The sequence below is a fragment of the Oryx dammah genome, unplaced genomic scaffold (genome assembly GCF_014754425.2).
Source record: "Oryx dammah isolate SB20612 unplaced genomic scaffold, SCBI_Odam_1.1 HiC_scaffold_11077, whole genome shotgun sequence".
Taxonomy (NCBI): Eukaryota; Metazoa; Chordata; class Mammalia; order Artiodactyla; family Bovidae; genus Oryx; species Oryx dammah.
The window spans coordinates 1,331,495-1,348,813 of record NW_024080471.1 but is presented as its reverse complement, the minus strand read 5'-3'; the positions used below and the strand labels follow the sequence as shown (position 1 = coordinate 1,348,813).

General features: G+C 40.7%; 1 protein-coding gene and 1 non-coding gene across 7 annotated transcripts in view; both read left to right on the top strand.

Moving 5' to 3' along the window:
- LOC120860451 (protein bicaudal C homolog 1) overlaps positions 1 to 17,319 on the top strand; it is a 354,826-nt gene that overhangs the window by 221,584 nt on the left and 115,923 nt on the right. The window lies entirely within an intron of this gene.
- TRNAG-CCC lies at positions 8,674 to 8,746 on the top strand. Its single transcript has one exon. It is a non-coding gene; the product is annotated as a tRNA-Gly (tRNA).

The following is a 17,319-nucleotide window of genomic DNA, read 5'->3' as shown; positions in this document are numbered from 1 at the left end:
TGTGTCCTCTTCATGACTGTCTTGAAATTTCTGCTTGCCGCAGGGTCTACTTGGAACATGTGGTCTCCTGTTTGGATGCCATTGGCAGGGGTATTTTCTCCTTGCTTCTCCTAGTGTTACTGGAAGCACTTGCTCTCTACATTAGCTGCCATGTAAGGGGAGGCAATAGGGACATGCCATGCGCTGTTCAAATCTGTGGAGCCATCCAGGTTTCACAGGGCACAGAGCCTTCCTTCTAGGATGTTTTCCCAAATCCTTCCATGTGTGTGTCTGTGTAATGAAGGTGTTAGGTGGAGAGAGGAGCCTGGTGGGCTACAGTTCATGGAGTTGCAAAGAGTCGGACACAAATGAGGGACTAACACTTCTCTTTAGGAAGAACTGGCAGTGCCGTGGCAACTGGCTAGTCAGCTGACTGCCTCCAGCTGCAGGGCCTTAGGATTCACTTCAGCTTTTCAGCCCAGGCCACACTCTTGCCCAGCAACCCCTTGTTGTTTTCGTTTAGTTGCTCAGTCATGTCCAACTCCTTGTGCCCCCTTGGACCGTAGCCCACTAGGCTCCTCTGTTCATGGATTTCCCAGGCAAGAGTACTGGAGTGGGTAGCTATTCCCTTCTCCAGGGAATCTTCCTGACCCAGGGATCGAACCCGGGTCTCCTGCATTCCAGGCGGATTCTTTAGCATTTGGGCTACCAGCGAAGGCCAGTTCTTTCTGAAAGGGAGGTCAAAACAGTGACCCCCGCCTGCAGTGGCCACCAACTCCAGTTTCTTCACTCACACCCAATCAGCTGCCGTCCGCTTTCCCCTGTACTACAGTACTCCAACCACTCTTGCTGCACACTAATCTGTTCCTACACTTGATCTGTTTTGTTTCGATTTTTCAGAAGGTGGTTCTGTCCAATAAATTCAATTTAAAAGTTGCTTCTTCTTGATAGGCTATATCTGGATAAAAGACTATATTTAAAATGGGCTTGTATGCATCACATTGAATGAATTGTCTTTGGCAGAATTATGGTTTATTTGCTACCACCTTTTATGTAACTTGTAAACCAAAAAAATAGAGCCTCTAGAGGTGTTACATACAAAAATACCAAAAGGTGGCAACATGAAGATATTTTCAATAAATTTCCTTTGGTGTGACTTTTACACTACCTGAAATATTAAAATTGCAAAGTCTTATTTAACAAAAAGGATTTTTCTTTTTGTTAATTTTTCTACTAGAAAATAGCTGTTATGATATACGGAATGGGATTTTTTTCTTTTATTGTTATGTGATTCCATACAAGAATTTTTAATGAATGCTCTAGTATTTCTAACCTAAAGCCTTTGAGCCTCACAATCCCTGTATAAGGGTTGGATGACCAACAGTACACAAACTGGAGTTTAGTCCTATTGTATCAGAATTTCAAAATAATTTCCTTTCCATAAAAGGCTTTGAGTACATCTACCCTGATGATCAGATCACCTGGCCTCAAGGTCTGGGGAGAAATTCCTAGTGGGTGACTTTTTTTCCTCTGATGTTCCCTCTTTGTATTCTCTTGTCCTCCTTTAGGATTTGCCTCTGATGATGTTAAAAGGGCTTCCCTGGTGGCCCAGAGGTTAAAGAGTCTGCCTCCAATGCGGGAGACCCGGGTTCAATCCCTGGGTCGGGAAGATCCCCTGGAGAAGGAAATGGCAACCCACTCCAGTACTCTTGCCTGGGGAATCCCATGGACTGAGGACCCTGGTGGGCTGCAGTCCACGGGGTCACAAAGAGTCGGACATGACTGAGTGACTTTACTTACTTACTTACTTACTCTGATGATGTAAATAGTGATCTTATCTGTCACACCTTTATTGTAAACCCTTAGGCTGAGTTCCAGGTGGGGCCCTGAGTGTGCTGTCCTCTGTCAGCATTTTCACCTCTCTTCCCGGCTCACACTGGATCCCAGAGTTGGAGAGCAGACTCTGAGAGGGAGTTTCCTGTATGAGACATTTGTCAGGGAATGCCTTTGCCCTTGAGATCAACCCATGTGGCAGGGAGGGGTGGAGAAGAAGGCCTGGCTGTGTGCAGGGAGGAGGGGCTGCTGTGCAGGCCCCCGCCATCAGTGGAAGCTTTGGAGTCGTGAGGCCCTTCAGAGCTGTCTCCAGTTGGGTGAGAGGGCCAGGCTTCTAGACCATGGGTTGGATAGTCCCTCCATGACACAGGAAGGAGGTGTCACCAGGGAGGGGCATTTTCTTCAGCAGAGGCTAAAGTGGGGACAGAACAGGCTGACCCCTCCCAGCACCTGATGGGGTGAGTCCTTAGATCCCACAGGGAGATCTGCTTGGCTCCCTACCTGGGCTCCTCTCCAGCTCTGTGTGACTTGTCCCTGAGGCCTCTGGACCTGCTTGCCTGTTGTTGATGCCGAAATTTGGTCTCTGTTCATCGGTACCAAATTGAACCTTGGAGAGAGTTTTCGATGAAGTAGAAAAGACTACCTTTATTGCTTTGCCAGGCAAAAGGGAGCCACAGAGGGTTAATACCCTCAAAACTGAGTGTCCTAACCCAGGTGCATTTGGGAAGGAACTAAAAGGAACAGGGTGCATGCAGGGCCTGCAGTCCTTAAATCTAGAGATCTTCTGGCATCCAGTGGTCTCGTGATCTGTGGTTCTCAAGGTTACTGAGCTGTGACCTTCTCTCTGGAACATCTTCCATTTGGTGGGGGTTTTAGTTCTGCAGAAGAGCTCGATACTGTTCTGTGTTTCCCTTGAGGGGGAACCAGGACCCTGCCCCAAGGCTACACGTTGTTCCTTAGGGCTCCATTGTCTCTTCATCCCTCTTCTCCCCAGGTAGCAACTGTGTGAGCCTTCTCTTTGGAACTCAGGGAATGGGACACAGAAAGGCTTTTATGCCCAGGAGCTCTTCAGGGTCCTGTCTTCTCAGATTCGTTACTTCTCTTACTTGGAAACTTCTTGTTTGCTGTTTTTCCCTACTTTGTCTGCTTGTTTCCTCTTCAAACCTTATTTTACACAAAAGCCACAGCACCCTATATTTCTCTTCCTTTATAGTGCTCATTTCACTTGTCATTGTTTGTTTACTCTTTCTGTCTTATCCAAGAGGCACAACTCACTGCATCCCTGAAGGGTGGAATATGGTACATGCCAGGCATTCAACAAATAAGGATTGAGTTGAAGAGTCGGACACGACTGAGCGACTTCACTTTCACTTTTCACTTTCATGCATTGGAGAAGGAAATGGCAACCCACTCCAGTGTTCTTGCCTGGAGAATCCCAGGGACGGCGGTGCCTGGTGGACTGCCGTCTGTGGGGTCGCACAGAATCAGACACGACTAAAGCGACTTAGCAGCAGCAGCAGCAGCAGTAAAATGAGGGAGAGTGTTAAAATGTTTTAAAAATTATTTTGCTTATCAAATATTTCTTCTTTCATAAATAATTTAAATAATATGCAGAATTCTGTGATTACAATTCATACTTGATTTATTCATTACTTTATCGAATGTAGCATCTTTTTTTCTTATGGTCTAATTCTTGGGAAAAATCAAGTACCAAATAATTTATGTGAGTCATCACAGAGGTGAAAACATTGGTCAATTTGAAGCATATTGAATGACTCAGAAAACGAAGATCATGGCATCTGGTCCCATCACTTCATGGGAAATAGATGGGGAAACAGTGGAAACAGTGTCAGACTTTATTTTGGGGGGCTCCAAAATCACTGCAGATGGTGACTGCATCCATGAAATTAAAAGACGCTTACTCCTTGGAAGGAAAGTTATGACCAACCTAGATAGCATATTCAAAAGCAGACACATTATTTTGCCAACAAAGGTCCGTCTAGTCAAGGCTATGGCTTTTCCTGTGGTCATGTATGGATGTGAGAATTGGACTGTGAAGAAAGCTGAGTGATGAAGAATTGATGCTTTTGAACTGTGGTGTTGGAGAAGACTCCTGAGAGTCCCTTGGACTGCAAGGAGATCCAACCAGTCCATTCTGAAGGAGATCAGCCCTGGGATTTCTTTGGAAGGAATGATGCTAAAGCTGAAGCTCCAGTACATTGGCCACCTCATGCGAAGAGTTGATTCATTGGAAAAGACTCTGATGCTGGGAGGGATTGGGGGCAGGAGGAGAAGGGGACGACGGAGGATGAGATGGCTGGATGGCATCACCGACTCGATGGACGTGAGTCTGAGTGAACTCCGGGAGTTGGTGATGGACAGGGAGGCCTGGCATGCTGCGAGTCATGGGGTCGCGAAGAGTCGGACACGACTGAGCAACTGAACTGAACTGACTGAAGTATCCATAAAGTTTAAGAAAGACTAAAATGCTGTCTTCCAAGTGGATGTATCTGTGATTTATTGCTGCATTTTCAGAAAGTATAAATAAGCAAACACATTTTATAATTATCTGCATTCCAGGTAAGAAAGACTGTTTGTGAAGATAAATATGTATTTGTAGAGTAGTTATAATCAAGGTCTGTGTTATGATATAGAAGTCTTGTGTTCATGGAAGACTCACAATACTCTTTATGATCACCCAGTACTTGACAAAAAAGAAGTGAGCCAAGTAGTCTGAGGGCGCTGTTTGTCATGTTCAGTCACAATAAGAAATATCAATTTGATTGGAGAAATGAAAATAGAGCTGGATTTACAAAACCTTGGTTTAATATTTTTTAGACTTTATTTCCAGCAATTCTTACGTGAACTGCAAAATTTCTGCCCTCTTGTTTGTTTGATAAACTTTAGCTTAAAAAACTCCTGTGATTTAGACTAGATTTTTCTTAAATTGAGTTTACTGTTCTGTCAAATTATAAAAATATTTATATATCATTTTCTAAGGAAATTTTAAAGTTGCTCACTTTATGAGGAAATAAAAATACTTTTGATAACTTCATTTAGCTGTCTGGTGATCAGTATATAAGTCTTAGATTACAGAAGCCCCCTGATTACAGAAGGGTGCCCCTTTGAAGTGAGCAAGTCCATGGTTATTTCCTCACAGAGGAGTTACCCCGTTGACGCAACTTTTGGTTCTGTATCATAGCTTATAAAATGTGTGCATGCGCCAGGGAGCCATAGGGTCTGGGTTTGAGTCTTCACTGGATAATATCTAGGTGGATTCCCTTAATCTTTTTGACCAACTTCCTTATCTAAAACATTGGAATAATGACTCTTACTTCATGGAGTAGCGGCAGGAATTCTATGCAGGAGTCTGCAGGGACTGCCCCGAGGAACCAGCATGAAGCCCTCAGCAAATGGTAGAGACTGTTACTGGGACCAATCTCAGTTGTGTCTGACTATCTGAGACCCCATGGACTGTAGCCCTCCAGGCTCCTCTGTCTGTGGGATTTCCCAGGCAAGAATACTGGAGGGGGTAGCCATTCCCTTCTCCAGGGGATCTTCCTGACCCGGGATCAAACCTGTGTCTCCTGCATTGCAGATGGATTCTTTACCATCGGAACCACCTGGGAAACCCGTTCTTATGACTGGTGCCTGGAAGTGGCATATGTTTTTATTTCCCAATATCAAAGTTGAGTTTTGAAATGAAAGTTTATTTCCCCATTGAATTCTAAAAGTTTTACACATGTATGAAGAAAAGACTGTTACAATTTAGAAATTAAATTTTGGAAACTTAGGAGAGCCTTAAAATTTTTTGGCTGTTCCCTGAAACTCCTTTGACATTTAAAAATTGTCAAGACACCAGCAGGTATTTCAAAATGAGATCAGGCCTGATTCATTTGGATGAATATGATGGTTTCTGAATTTATTTGATTATGTCGAGGCTCTTTGTTCCCAGTATTTCCCTTGGATCTTGTGTATATGTAATCAAGAGAAAGTATGGAGTGCCTAGGATTTTGGTGGAAAAAATTCATTAGGAATTAATAATTTTAAGATCACTATTTATGTCGTTCGCTTTTGTTCTTGAGTTTAAATAGCTTGCCAGGACAGAGTTGAGAACAAAGTGCCGTGGGAGTCGACAGAGGGAGTGACTAACTCATTCTGGAAGACCTCATAGAAGAAGTGACATTCGGGTTGGCTTTGAAGGATGAATTGTTTGCCAGATGGAGATTGGGATGGGTGTGGGTGGTTTTCACAGACCAAGGGAGTGATACGTGAAAAGGCACAGCCCTGAAAGCACACGTATTTCATTAACAAAAAAAAAAAAAAATTATCTGCTGGGACCCTAGGACATGACAATATGAAAGCTGCCTCCAGGCCTGTGCAAGAGAGGCCAATGGGGAATGGTGTGTCGAGATATTGGAAGAGGATTGGGGCCAAATCCAGAACGGTGTATATCCTAAGGAATGTATTCTTTACCTGAAAGGCAGTTGCTCACATCTGTATTTTAGAGAGGTTTCTGGGTTGACCCAGGAGGTGAGAGAATCGCTGAAATCTTGGAAGGTGTTGACCGTAGTCTAGATGGGAGACTAGATGTGATGACAGAAGTCGGAACAAAAGAAGTTAAGAGTGGGATACTTAGGTGATAGAATTGATTTGCCGAAGGAGAAAGAATTTTAATTAATGTGTATGGGATATGTATGATATTACATGAGCTTTAATCTCATATTGAAACCTTTTTCTTAAAGCACAGACACGGGAGTTTTATTCTCTAAGGTATATAGAGTTCCTTTCACAATAGGGAATGTTTTCTTTTTCTGGCCTCTGACTCCTTAAAAGAAAATCCATGCTACTGGCATCTGCGTTGCTGCAAATGGCCTCATCCCGTTCTTTTTCATGACTGAGTAGTATTCCACTGTGTATATGGACCATGTCTTCTTTACCATTTATTTGTCTTCGGCCCTTTAGGTTGTTGTCCTGTTTCAGCTGTTGTGAACTGGGGAGGGGAGGACTTGGAGTTTGGGATTAGCAGACACAACTGTCGTATATAGATAGGATGGATAAACAACAAGGTCCTACTGTATGGCACAGGGAACTATCTCCAGGCCCCTCTGAAAAACCATAATGGAAAAGAGGATGAACAAAGACTGTCTATATGTGTGTAACTGAGTGACGTTGTTGTACAGGATTGGCTATATTATACTTCAGTCACTTTCATGCACAAGCGCACATGCATGTGCACACACACACGAAGTGATTGGCTATATTATACTGCAGTCATGTGCACGTGTGTGTGCACACACAGACACACGTGCATACACACACACACATGAAAACCTGTCCTATTTAGTCCTACCCTGGGCAGAAACTGCCCTGAGCAGTATTCTGGACCCAAATGTAAGGCTAATGGGGAGAGGGTGGGCACACACCAGGGAGCCCCCAGACACCCTAGGAACTGGTGGGACAGCTAGGAGGGATGCAGTACAGAGTGAAATCCCAAAAGACACCTATGTTTCCACACACACAGCCATGGAGTCAACCCCATGAAATAGGTTAGTGTTTCACAGCTAACTTTTTCTTTTTTAAGAAGAAGAAATGTCAGTGCATTCCTTAAAAATAAGCCAAGTAAGTTTGGGAAAGAGTAATTAAACCAAATGAAATAGTTTTTGCTGTCATTTTTTTATTTCCCATCTCCTTGAATCTGATAGCATGTTTTGTGAATTCCAAGAGAACGATAATAGGATAATAGAAATCTATCTCAAAACCCATTTATTTATTTTTAAAAAATCTTATATGACTCATAGTCTCACTGAGAGTTAATAAGATTAAATATGTTTTCCAAGGGTTTTATAGTTAATAAGAAGCCCTGATATTTAAATCCATGCTGTTTGTTTTACCTGATATTGTTTCCCTATTGAAACTGTTGAATTTAGGATTTGACGCTGAGAAGCAAGTCAACGCTGACTCAATGGCTTCTAGTTTGAGTGACCACAGTTACTGGCACTTTTAACTGGAACAGGAAATATGAGTGAAGGAGTAGTTTTGTTTTTATTTTGTATGTGTGGGAATGGAATGGGTCATCATTTAAGCTTTGGACTTGTTACATTTGAAGTAGCTGGTGGCGATGTCTGGTAAGCAGTTGTAATACAAGAAAAATGAAAGACATATTTTTGGACTTGACAGAACTGTAACTTTTTCTGTTATTAAATGAGCCATTAAAGTTTGGATATGCAATTTTATTCTAGCCTTAAAGTCTCGAAGTTAATGTCCCAAGTGGCCAAGGTAGTCCCTTTGAAAACCTCTATTTTTTTCCTTTCTAGATGCAATATTACTTCATGCCCAAGGATCATACTTCATTTTGTGTATATGTATTTTGTCAGAAAGGTGTCTGGAAAAATATTTAGGAGAAAAATGTCTTTAATCAATATCTTTAGAGAGAATTGTGGTATATCTAGCTCCTATGGAGTGTTTTAAGGATTTTCTGACACCAATGAGTGTCACCACATGAATAGATTATATCTCAGTGGTGTTTTCAAGAGTTGTTCATCTCTGCCATGAGGTTACCCATATGATTTTTTTTTTTTAATTTCTGTGTCATACAACTCTGGCATGACCTGCTTAAAGGTATTAGTAGATGCTGGTTGTTATCAATATTCCTTAATTTTCTATGGTCCCTTCTACTGTTGTTGTCCAAGTAACTGGAGAACTAGCTATTAGATCACAAAATATAACCCCCTTCCTAAATGGTCAGTGTCAGGGAGAAGTGAAGTAGACCCCTGAATACTCTGGAAGGCAAAAAGTTAATATCAAATAAGCAATTTAAATAAGGTAGTTACATCAATTCAGAAGGCACTTTTGGTGATTTTCCTGGTGGTCCAGTGGTTACGATTCTGCACTCCCAATGCAGGGGGCCTAGGTTCAATCCCTGGGCAGGGAACTAGACCCCACATACTGCAATTAAGAGTTCAGATGCAGAAACCAGAAAAGAAAAGAAAAAAAAAAAAGACCCCACATGCCGCAACTAAGAGTTCAGATGCCGAAACTAGAAAAGAAAAGAAAAAAAAAGACCCCACATGCCGCAACTAAAGATACTGCATGACCCAACAAAGATTTAGATCCTGTGTGCTACAAGTAATACCCAGTGCCACCAAATAAATAAATAAAAATTGAAAAACACAGGCGCTTTTGCTGGGTGGAGATTGGTCATGGTTTTTCTTTAGTTTTGAGTGGAGGATAATTGCTTTACAATGTTGTGCTGGTTTCTGCTGTACATCGACATGAATCAGCCACAGCCATATGCCCCCTCCCTCTTGAATCTCCCACCGCATCCCACCCCGCTAGGCTGTCAAAGAGCACACCGCAAACTCCCACTGGGAATCTGTTCTACACGTGACAGTGTGTATGTTTTCATGCTACTCTCTTAATTCGTCTCACCCTCTCCTTCCCTTGCTGTGTTCACAGTCTGTGCTCTATGTCTGGGACTCCCTTCCTGCCCAGAAAACAGGCCCATCAGTACGATTCTTCTAGATTCTGTACACAAGCATTGATACACACTATTTGTCTTTCTCTTTCTGACTTAGTTCACTCTGTACAATAGGCTCTAGGTTCGTCTACCTCAAATGTGTTCTCTTTTATAGCTGTAATATTCCACTGTACATAGGTACCACAATTTCTGTATCCATTCAGTTGTCGTGGACATCTAGGTTGCTTCCGTGTCCTAGCTATTGTAAATAGTGCTGCAATGAACATGAGTTACATGGGTCTCTTTCAGCTACGGTTTTCTCAGGCTATATGCCCAGTAGTGGGATTGTTGAATCATATGGTAGTTTTATTCCTAGTTTTTAAAGAAATCTCCATACTGTTCTCTGTAGTGGCTTATCAGTTTATATTCCTACTAGCAGTGCAGAAGGGTTCCCTTTTCTCCACATTCTCTCCAACATTTTTGTAGATTTTTAAATGATGGTCATTCTTACCAGTATGAGGTGATAGCTCATTGTAGTTGTGATTTGCATTTCTCTAATAATGAGTGATGTTGAACATCTTTTCATGTGTTTTTGACCATCTGTATGTCTTCTTTGAAGAAATGTCTGTCTAGGTCTTCTGCCCATTTTTTGATTTGGGTTGTTTGTTTTTCTGGTATTGAGCTGCATGAGCTGTCTGTATATTTTGGAGATCAATCCTTTGTCAGTTGTTTTGTTTGCAATTATTTTCTCCCATTTTGAGGGTTGTCTTTTAATCTTGTTTATTGTTTCCTTTGGTGTGAGAAAACTTTCAAGTTTAATTAAGTCCCATTTGTTAATTTTTTTTCCCCATTACTGTAGGAGGTGGATCAAAGAGGATCTTACCGCGATGTATGTCAGAGTGTACTGCCTATGTTTTCCTCTAAGAGCTTTATCATTTCTGGCCTTACATTTGTATCTTTAATCCATTTTGAGTTTATTTTTGTGTATGGTGTTAAAAGGTGTCCTAGTTTTATTCTTTTACATGTAGCTGTCCAGTTTTCCCAGCACTACTTATTGAAGAGGCTGTACTTTCTCTATTGTATATTCTTCCCTCCTTTGTAATGATAAAGTGCCCATAGGTGCATGGGTTTATCTCTGGGCTTTCAGCTTATTCCATTGTTCTGTATTTCTGTTTTTGTGCCAGTGTTATGCTGTCTTAATGACTGTAGCTTTGTAGTATAGTCAGAAGTCAGGAAGAGTGATCCATCTAGCTCCATTCTTCTTTCTCAAAATTGCTTTGGCTATTTGATATCTTTTGTATTTCCATACAAATTGTGATTTTTTGGTTATAGTTCTTTGAAAACTAGCATTGGTAGTTTGATAGGGATTGCATTGAACTGTAGATTACTTTGAATTAATCTACATTGAATTTGTAGATTACATTTTCACAATATTCTTCCAATCCAAGAACATGATATATTTCTCCATCTGTTTGTGTCATCTTTGATTTCTTTCATCAGTGTCTTTATAATTTTCTGTATACAGGGCTTTTGTCCCTTTAGGTAGTTTTATCCTTAGGTATTTTATTATTTTTTTTGGTTGCAATGGTGAATTGGCTTGTTTCCTTAACTTTCTGAATTTTAATCATTAATGTATAGAAATGTAAGGGATTTCTGTGTGTTGGTCATAGTTTTATAGATCATTTTACTCCCTGTAGGACGAAGGCTCAGAGAGTGTTCAGGTGGTGGGTATAGCAAGGGAAGGTCAGAAGGACACACAGCATGTGTATGGAATGACAAGCAGGCAGATTTGGCTGGAATGCAGAATTCATGGAATAGTGTAGTTAGAGATAGGCTTCAAATAAGGTTGCTTGGAATCAAACTGAGGAAGACTTTATAATATCTGATTTCTTAAGAAAACACAGTCTCCCAGTCTCTTAGTAGGAGCCTGGCTATGATGCTTCTGTGGGCTGGAGTTTGACTATCAGGCCAGCTGATAGCATGGCGCACAGGCTTCCAACTAATTGGAAATCAAGGCCTCTCCCCTTTTCCCCACTTGCATTTTCATTTCTCTGATGCCTTTTGATTTAGGGCAAAGTTATCTGTTATTTTGTTGGTGATTTGTGGGTGAGCTTTAAGGAAAAGATGAAGTTACCAACAGAAATAAAAAAGGAGACAGCATCAGTGAAAATACATGCCAAACTTCTCAGCTGTGGTCTTATCATGTTAGCTTTAGTGCAGGCTCACAATGTGTGTGTGTGTGTGTGTGTGTGTGTATGTACTTTAGTTGCCATGACGACCTGCTAGGCAGCAGTATCCCCCCATTTGGTATGCTCTACCATCAAAATTTGTCATGGAAAGGAAATTTAAGACTTTTCAAAGAGTAAAGTCAGTACTTAATTTTTTTAAGCAGATGGATTGTACATTTTTAAAAAAAGATGGTCGCTACAGTTTTGATTTCCAAGTTGTAAGTAAAGCCAGACCTGAAGGCAGTGTTCCAGGGGGTTTGAAATTCTGGCATTTAAATGGTTTCTCCTATATGGTCCCTATGACAACAAAACTCCATGCAGGTATTGAGTATCATCTCTGCTATAAAATATTCATACCATAAAAATGCCTTTGATTCTCAATGCTGCCTAATAAACTAAGACAGGAGAATTTAGCTAGTTCAAGGTGTTATATGGGCACATATTTCAAAATCTTTTTTGTTAAGAGCTTAATAAAAGTACAATTATAAGCAATCTGTTAAAAAATTGAATGATGTTAAATTTATGTTTTGTCCACGTAAAAACAAGTAAATACTATTTCAGTTGCCAGTTGGGAAACATACTGTTTTATGATTGAAATTTTTAAATTTCTTAAGCATAGAAAATGAATGTTTTAATAATGGTGATTTTATAGTATAATAAATAGTCTCTCAGTGTTCTGGCATATACCTTCTCCCCCTAATTTTTCTGCCAAAGATAAATTTCATTTTCAAGTTAATACCTGATGAAGCTATATATTTATTAAAAGATGTAATTGAATACTAGTTTTAATGTTTATATCAGTAGCCATTGTGTGCTTTTTGAAGCTTTGTGAAGGATTTTAAACTGTTACTCAGGTACAATGAATGAAGTGCCATTTTTAGGGAATAAGTTGTTTATTCGTTTACCAGTATCACTTGAATTTTAAAAGGATCACTTTTTTCTAAAAGTGACAGTATTCTTCCTATATTTGTTTATTGTTAAACATTCTGTTTTATTTATTGACCATTGAGGGGAAAACAATGAAATCTTCAGTTCGCATCTGTATCCTTATCTCGGGTAAGAAGGCCTGCTTTGTCAAATCCAGATGTCTCTGCCTGGTGCTCATTACAGTGTCCCCTTCTGGACCACAGTTCCAAGAGAAGGATGTAGGGAGTCATGGCAAAGACGCTGGGAGCTGGAGGACCCTTGAAGGGGAACAGGGGTAACTTCCCAAGAACTGAACCATGGGAAGGAAGTTAATGACAGCAGATGGAGGGGATGGATGGTCTGGAAGAAATGAGAAAGCTGGACTCATCTTGAGAGATCTTATAAGGGTGTTCTTGTTTGGTCTCTTTCCACAGATTCAGTCAGGCCTTAAATTAGATTTTCTCTTGTCTCCTGTTATGACCTATTCTAATATATCCACATTCCTGATTGTTGTAACAACCCACTTCACTTCCTTTGATGACCACATTGATGACTCTAGTCTTCCAGTGACTCTTCATCATAAAACTTTAAATTTTAGCCACAGGGATGTACTTGTCCATGAGGTGTTCTCTGCACCATCATATCTTTCACAGCGTTAACTATTGGCTGGCAGTGTGGTTGCTAGAGCCTGATTACCTGGGCTGGAATTCTGGCCCTGCTCTGTGACCCTGGGAAGGTCATTAACTTCTCTTGTCTCAGCATCTTCCTCTGTGAAATGGGAACAATAATGGTACCTGATTCATACAATTATATAAGAATTGATATATTAGGGACATCCCTGGTGGTCCAGTGGTTAAGATTCCACTCTTCTGCAGGGGATGTGAGTTCCATCCCTGGTTGGGGAACTAAGATCCGATATGCCCCAATGTATGGCCAAAAAAAAAAAAAAAGAATTGCTATATCATAATTGTCTAATATGTTAGTTTTCTACTGCTGCTGTATCATGTCACCACAAACCAAGTGGCTTAAAACAACACAAATTTTGTCATCTTATGGTTTTATAGGTCACACTTCCCTCATGGGCCTCACTGGGCTAAAATCAAGGTGTTTGCAGGACTGCATTCCCTAGTGGAGTCTTTAGAGGAGAATTCATTTTCTTGCCTTTTCTGGTTCCAAAAGGCCACCTATATTTCTTGACTCATAATGCCACTCATCCACCCTTAAAGCCTTTTTTTCCCCTATAGTCAACATCTCCCTCTGACTCTCCCCTTCCGCTTCCCTCTAAAGGACCTGTGGTTATATTGAGCCCATTTAGATAATCCAAGATAATCTCCTTATTTACAAAAATATTTTAATTATTTATTTAATTAGCTGCTCCGGGTCTTAATTATGGCCTGTGAGATCTTTAGTTGCAGAATGTGAACTCTCAGTTGCAGCAGGTAAGATCTACTTCCCTGACCAGGGACCAAGCCCGGGCCCCCTGCATTGGGAGTGCAGAGTTGTAGCCATTGGACCACTAGGGAAGTCCTGATCTCCCTGTTTGTAAAATCCGGTTAATAATTACCTTGATTCCATCTGCAGCCTTAAGTCTCCTTTGCCATGTAACCTAATGTCTTCACAGGATCCAGGGAGTTAGGAGATGGACGGAAACCTCTAGCATGGAGTGGATGATAATTCTGTCCCTTTTCACCTCATGATATCCTAGTGTTTGAGTAGATGTTTTTATTTTTCCACAATTCTTTTTTATTTGGGGGCAGGTATGTTACCCCAGGCAGAAGAGAGGGGCCAAAGAAAGAGAGAAAAGTGGGAAGGATTGTGTGACAATGCTATTATTATTATTATTATTTTTTTTTTTTTTTGCATCTACATGGACTAGAGCTAATTCCTTTGTCATATGTTTATAACTACCCAAATTGACCTTCCCCTTTGGTTAGTACCTCTGAAAGGTTTGCTGACAGCAGTGAAGAAGGCAACATGTAATTCATTTACCCATGAGAGGTTGTTTTCCTACTGACACTTATTCTTTTTTTGCTTATATCCATAAAATGTGACCTAATTACATCAAGTATTATGATTTAGAGTGGGCAGAGACTCAAAACAATTAAATAAAATGGGTCAACATTTGTGAGGTGGCTCACAGTTTATAAATGTTTTCATAAAAATTATTTTATGAACCCTGTCAGCATTTTGAGAACTAAGACAGCTCAAATCTTTTAGATAACAAAGTCATCCCTAGAGATCTGCCTTCCAAAGAGGACAGGGTAAGAAAAGCACCTACCTTCTTCCTTTTTAAAATTTTTATTGGAGTGTAGCTTTGTAGTGTTGGGTTAGTGTCTGCTGTACAGCAAAGTGAATAAGCTATGTGTCTACATATGTCCGCTCTTTTCGTTTGGATTTCCTTCCCATTTAGGTCACCGCAGAGCATGGAGTAGAGTTCCCTGGGTTATACAGTGGGTTCTCATTAGTTATTAATTTTATACATAGTAACAATAGTGTATCTGTGTCAATCCCAATCCTGTCTCCTTCCTTGATTAAAATTTGGAGGTAGGATTAGTGTGAAGAGGGAAAGATGAACGAGTAGGTTAGTTCCCATTTCTATAGCCCGGGAAACCGGGAGGAGACATTGTTTGCACCTGTGTTTCTATGTCAGTCTGGTTCTCTTTGATTCTTGATATAACTCCGTTTGCAAGGGAGGGATGGGAGAGAGAGGCATTCTCTTCCTTTCTTAAACCAGGCCAAGGATGTATTAAGCCATTGTTTTCTAGTACAGTGTACACTGACCAGCACACTCAGTGATCATATTTCATAAAAAGGGGGTGGAGGGGAAAGTGTTCACAGAACTCACCAAAGAAAAAAAGTCAGCTGATAGGTCAACAACAGCGAAATAATTCATTCTCTCTTCGAAAAGTGAATGCCAATAACAATAGCCATGATTCTGACAACAAAATAATGCTTCAGAGGGTGACTTTCAGCTCTTGGCTCTCTCCTTTCCCTCCATGTCCAAAGGACATTTTCCCCAGCAACAGAACCAAGTGATTTATCCTTGCTCATGTCAGCTGCTGAGGTTTGCAGGACCACACAGTATGGCTGGTGGGCCAGGTCTGTCTTCCTTTGGCTCTAATTACAAAGGAAGCACGCTTTATTTTTTTAAAGAGAAATACAAAGTGATATATTTCTTTGGGATGCTGTGGAGAAGATTAACCTTACAGCTTTGGGGTGCCAGAGTAAATTGTATTTAATAAAGTAATGCTCATTTTCCTACTTCTTTGCCCCCAAAACTTACAAGGTCAGTGAAGTGAAGGAAGCAGGCTTTCTTTAATGTCCATCTTGGTTATACCTCTGTTTTAAAAATGTTAAAAGATACTGGAATGAACTTTATGTTAACTGGCCTCTAAGTAAATAAATAACTGACATTAAGTCTGTACAACTTATCCTAATTTTCTTAAGAGGATATAGATTTTATGTAATAAGCATTAATGTGCTCTTTTAAAAAATAGGTATTAGAGAGCTGCTTATAGCCTTTGGGCCTTCCCTGGTAGCTCCCACGGGAAAGCGTCTGCCTGCAATGCGGGAGACCCGGGTTTGATTCCTGGGTCGGGAGGATCCCCTGGAGAAGGAAATGGCAATCCACTCCAGCTCTCTGCCTGGAAAATCCCATGGATAGAGGAGCCTGATAGGCTATAGTCCATGGGGTTGCAAAGAGTCGGACACGACTGAGCAACCTCACTTCATTTCACTATAGCCTTTTATTTGTATCTGTTAACTTAGTCTTTAAAATATAACAGTAATAATAGTTGTTAGTTCTGTTGCTTTGATCAGCGATCAGCAAACTACATAGCACAGACCACATCTGCCCTGCCTGTGCATGCTTTTGTCAAGAAAGTTTTATTGGGATGCAGCCACATCCATCATTTACAAATTGTCTGTGGTTACGTTCCTGCTTCAGAGACATAGCTGCTGCTGCTGCTGCTAAGTCACTTCAGTCGTGTCTGACTCTGTGTGACCCTATAGATTGCAGCCCACCAGGCTCCTCTGTCCCTGGGATTCTCCAGGCAAGAATACTGGAGTGAGTTGCCATTTCCTTCTCCATTGCATGCATGCTAAGTTGCTTCAGTTGTGTCCGACTCTAAGAGGCATAGCTGAGTAGTTGAAAGAAAGACGTTATGCCCTGCAAAGCCAAGATGTTTACTGTCTTGCCCTTTACAGAAAAAAATAGTGTCAACTGTTAGGTATGGTACATTATACCTTCTAGGTGATGTGGGTTCAAGAATCATTGAAGGCCGAGTCTCTAATAACTTAATATGTAATTGGAGAAACAAGATCCCCAAATTTAAGTGACAGTACAAGTCAAATTGAAGTTCATTTATTTGTTGATTCAAATTGAGTGCTTTTTGAGTGCTGCCTCAGAGCTGGGCATTGTTCTAAAGTAAAAGAAATAGAAGTAATCAAAGAAGACAAAACACCCTTGTGGCTCTTGCAGCCTAGTAGAGCAGGCAGATAATAAACAGACAAACATCTCGTCTAACGCCTGGTATGTACTATATTTTTATGTATATTGTGGGCACAGTAATGGTGTTGTTTGTCATTAGCAATAAATTGGTTAATTTTCCAAAATATCTGAATCTCCGATGAGGTTTAGATTTTTAGAAAAAGGGAGGGGGTGGAGAATGACATATTTCAAACCAATAATTCTTTCTCTGAGCTTTTTATACATGGTTCAAAATTGCACAAGGATATAACATGGCAAATAAAATATACACGTTTTGGTATGGTAGAAGAAAATTTGATTAGACAACAGGCAGCCTGTGTTTTAGTCCCTGTTTAGAAGATCATGGCATCTGGTCCCATCACTTCATGGGAAATAGATGGATAAAGAGTGGAAACAGTGTCAGACTTTATTTTGGGGGCCTCCAA